This window comes from Pyrus communis, chromosome 3 (genome assembly GCF_041283825.1).
Source record: "Pyrus communis isolate YQ-2024b chromosome 3, ASM4128382v1, whole genome shotgun sequence".
Lineage (NCBI taxonomy): Eukaryota > Viridiplantae > Streptophyta > Magnoliopsida > Rosales > Rosaceae > Pyrus > Pyrus communis.
The window spans coordinates 18,518,700-18,523,567 of NC_142567.1; the positions used below are offsets into that span (position 1 = coordinate 18,518,700).

The 4,868-nt window shown below is 36.8% G+C and overlaps 1 pseudogene across 1 annotated transcript; it reads left to right on the plus strand.

The window, feature by feature from the left end:
* Positions 1-912: 912 nt before the first annotated feature.
* Positions 913-4,517, plus strand: LOC148698079 (small ribosomal subunit protein eS25y-like; annotated as a pseudogene). Its single transcript, XR_015960387.1, has 4 exons — positions 913-974; positions 1,066-1,186; positions 1,349-1,483; positions 3,595-4,517. The product of XR_015960387.1 is annotated as a small ribosomal subunit protein eS25y-like (transcript).
* Positions 4,518-4,868: the final 351 nt, after the last annotated feature.

The following is a 4,868-nucleotide window of genomic DNA, read 5'->3' on the forward strand; positions in this document are numbered from 1 at the left end:
CGAACAACTTTTCCCCAACAAAACAACCCCACCAACTTGTGACACAAACTTCGCAAGATCGGGCACAAACACGACACTCCGCCCAAAAGCGAAACACTGCAACGATTCAAAAGGGAAAGAAAAAGACAGTACAGAGCGGGAGAAGCAGAGAAACAGAACGAATAAAAAATGAAAAGGAAAGGGAGGAAAAAGAGAAGAGAAGAGAAGAAGAAAAAGCCACGGAACTCGATGGGTGACACGCGGATTGAATGGGCAAAACAATCATTCGACTGCACAAAAGAGGAAATAGCAAGGGAAACAAGGGACCGAGGGGCAAAACTATCCGACCACTGATCATCTATAGTACCCACTAGATTGAGTTTTAGTAAATAATAAAGATTTTGTTGGAATAAATTGGAAACACATCAAAAAATTTCAGATCGGAAGTACGGAGTTATAGTAATCCCCACATGCATTACAATTTTTTGAAAAATATTTGAATGTAGATTTTTCAAGTTCAAATTTGAAAATTTTACTTTGGAAATAGAAAACGTCATTCCAACTTGCACCCTCTAGTTGTGAGATACATTCCTATGATCAAAAGGATTGATGTCCAAACGACCCTTATGCAATTTTCTCAAAATTAAGAAAATAAAAACATTGATTTAAGAAAAACGTTCTTAATGCTCAAAAACACATAAGCTATTTATTATTACAGCTTAATAGTACTTCTTTTCACTTGTAATTAAGAAGTTTTAAAATTTAATTATCGTCAAAAATGAATTTAAACTAAATTTTACTAAGTGAGGTTAAAGCTTACCCAACCCCGTTTATGTTTCCCGTAAAAACCCCACCAAGCCCAAACTCTTTCTTTGCGCTTCTTTTCTAAACCCTAACTCTACCTTCTTCCTCTGAGCCTCTGAGGGCTGCATCATGCCCCACATTGACTCCATAGACAGGCAACCCCTGCGAATTCGCGACTCTCCATCGCCATGGTAATTTTCCCTCCCCTCCGACCCCCAAAGTCTCTTCATTTCCCTTCTAATGCTTGCAAAAAATCTGAATGCAACATTTTTGTTCTTTGAGTTATGTAGATTCGTCGCTTAATTTCTTGTACTTGTTGTTTTTACAGGCTCCCAAGAAGGATAAGGCTCCCCCACCGTCCTCAAAGCCTGCCAAGTCCTGAGGAGGCAAGCAGAAGAAGAAAGTCCGTTTGTTTTTCCTTATCCAGAATTCGTTTCTACTATTTTGGTCTTTCTTTTTATTGTTTGGGATAATTATTGAAAGATTTCAGTACTTTCATGGAGTTTTGCGTGTGAAATGTGAGAAAATATTTTCATTTTTTTTACTTTGTTTGATGGATTAACAGAAGTGGAGCAAGGGAAAGCAAAAGGAGAAGGTGAACAACATGGTTTTGTTTGATCAGGGCACCTACGACAAGCTGCTTTCCGAAGTTCCGAAGTACAAGCTGATTACTCCTTCCATCTTGTCTGACAGACTGAGGGTATGATTCCGAGTTCCAGTTCTTATTCTATGTATGGTTGTTTTACATAGGGAGTTGTTATTCTGTATAAATGTCCCTTATTTTCGAAATCTAAGTATCCGTTTCAGTTAGATAATGCTGAATTGTCGAAATGGATTCATAGTTTATGGTAAACAAATCGAGGAATGGCTGGTTTGGTATTGCTGTACTTTGAAAAAAAACTGCTTCTGCTGTGCTGTGAGAATAAGCAGTTGTGAAATAAAGTAGCAGAGTGTTTGGTAAACTTTTTTGTAAAAGTGCTTTTGAAAAGAAAAAAAAAGCAGTATTATAGTGTTTGGTAAACTTTTATGTAAAACATATGTGAAAAAAGCCAGTTTTTCAAAGCTGAGTTTTGTAGCTTCTTGTTTTTGGCTTTTTTTCATCCAAAACTGTGAAAAAAAGCTGAAGCTAAATGTTTACCAAACACAAAAACAGCTCTCAGTTTTTTTTTATACCAGCTTTTTTCAGAATCACCTCAGTACCAAACCAGGCCGAAAAGGTATCGTGGGTATCAATGAAGTGATTGAAATGATGCATGATCTTTACAGGTTCATTCTTTAATCTCTTTGACACTATATCTATCTACTTACAATTTGTATTAGATAGATGGTATACTCGTCGTTAGTTCTTTTTATTTTTATTTTTTATGATTATGGGTTTACAATGTAAATAATTTGTCAACTTTGTAAAAGGGTTTGTTCCAAGTTGTTGATTTCACCCTGTCCTATTTAATGGCATAATTACTTTCTCACTAAATACACAGTATGGTTGTTATTTGGTTCAACTGTTGCTGTGCTTCGCTAGTATTCACCGTCATGATTCACATTTTTACATGTCAAACAAAACTGGCGCAATTACTCAACGTGATTGGATAGTTATGCTGTATTTGTTATGCAATTTGTGCGCATTTTGAGATTTTATTCCCTCAGTTGAGCTACAGAGATAGCATTATATGCTTATGACTTATACTTGATCTCTTTTAGAAGCAATTAGGAAAGTTTTCTAGCTGATTATTTCTTAAAATAACCGACACGTGAATTTAAGCTTTAAACTATTAGGCTTAATTTGGGCCGTCATGATTTAACCTAACGTCCTTCGTTTTAATAGAATATCAGGGAAACTTGTATTATTTTCCAGTAAATCAGTTTTCCTCTTCAGTGCTTAAGCAGCTCCTCATCCTTTTCCATTCCTCATACTCTCCTCCAGTTATCTATTCTTCCAATGTTTGGTTTTTCTTTTTGTTCATCTCTTGTCGACTTTTGGACTGTTTTTTTTCAAATCTGGGGACTGATGGAAAGCATTATAAGATAGTTCATTGCATCTATGATTCTTTTCTTCTCACTTTTCATCACTTCACATCACATCCTGTTGTTATTACTGCTTGTCAACTGAGAAACTTGTATACTATATATCCACCCATGTTGTACTCAATGAGTCAAATCGTAATTGAGGACCATCATGGAGGACATAAATTCAAATGCTTTATAAGTATGCATAGGCAGTTGTTAAAGTAAAAAAAAATTGTTTTTTTTACTGTCCAAAAGATCGTTCCTGAGAACCCCATTATCCCGTTATGCGTAAACTCCATGTATAGCTTTTATAATGATATTGGATTACAAATGAAGGTTTAAGTTCTCCGCATATATTGCATTGTGTTTTTGGTTGCTGATTATACCCATCATTTCTTTTTGTCCTTAAGGGCCATACGTTTGTCTCCACTATTGTCGACAGTTTAGTTTCCGCTACTAATGTGGAATCAGATAATGTTATGTGATGTAACTTTGCCCTTTTTGGTCTGATTTTGTTCTGAGACGTTGTTGTGCCACCGAAAGTCACCATTTTTGGTTCACTTGAAGTTCTCATTACAGCGGTTGGAGTGAATTGTTATGTTGTATAAGATTTATGATTTGTTCACTGTATTTGTCTGATTTGTTGGGTACATGCCAAAGATGTTGAGATGCATAAAGTTTACAACATTGCAAAATATTAGGAAATCATTTGAGTATGTCAACGCATTTTGATCCCTAAATTCTAGATATTAATCATTATTGTCTCTAAACTTGACCACCATCTGTTAATGTGTTAATCCACAGGGGGTTTCGTGTGAAACTGTGAATAAAATTCTCCGGGTCTACCAAGAGGTATCTGGGCAAAAAGTTGATTTTTCCAAATCTAAGATCGCGTTAAAGCCCTAATCCGGATGGAGGATCTAAAATCATGGTGGCTTCTTACTTGGGACTGCCAATTGGGCAGTGTGCCATGACAAATACTTGGGCTTGCCGATAGAGGTGGGCAAAGGACGAAGACAACTTTTTGAGGCCATTAAAGACCGAGTTGGGAAGAAAATATGTGGGTGGAAAGAAAATATTGGTGCCCCGAATGAGAAAGGAATACATTGCACTAAATGGGAGAGTTTATGTCAGAGTAACTAGGAAGGTGGCTTGGGTTTTTGGGATTTCGAATTTATGAATCGCCGTAATTCTATCAGGTAACATAGAGGATTGTAACTACTTCGTCATGTTGGTGTGGAGTATTTGGACAGCGAGATGTGATGATATTTTTTATGGGAACAAGTGGAGTGTCATGTAATTCAAGGTGCCAACAATATTGACCAAGTGCGGGGCAATGGGGCTATGGAGGATCGGCGATGGCAGCATCCACCGGGGGCGTATTCGAAGTCAATGTTGATGGAGCAATATCGTTGAAGGGATTGAATAGAGGTGTATTGAGTTGTTATTAGAAATGACGATGGGGCTTTCATGGCAGGTTGTGCGACACAACTATATGCTTATTTCGATGCTTTAACAATCAAATTGCTCGCGGCAAAGGAGAGTTTATTGTTTGCATACGATGCGAGATTCACTTCTAGAATATTGAAACTGGATTCCAAAAGCACAGTAGATTTAATTGTTGCAAATGATATTTATCTTGATAGGGATGACAGTATATCCCAGTGAAGTACTCTTTTTATCCCTTTACACTGGAAGTTTAAAACGAGGCTTCGTTTACTCTCCCACTCTTCCTGTACTCCGTTATTTTTACAGAAATGAAAACTTAGTTTCAAATCAAAAAACCTATGGTGTCTATGTTAAATATTTTATCAATTTATTCAGTCAAAGAAACTTTTTGTAATTTTATTCAGTGGCACATAGTGCCAAGTGCCAACATGACGTGCAAGGGTTCACTTGTCAAAATATTGATTCCACTTGCCTTCAACAACAAATTCATGGTTGAAGACAGATGTGCAATCGTTCTCTACTATTTTTATGCGTCACTTCACCCTTCCTAGTGGGATGAGATATGGCACGAGATGTAGACATTTCAGAGCAAATCATGCAACAAAATATCTCCACAACAAAGTGACTCA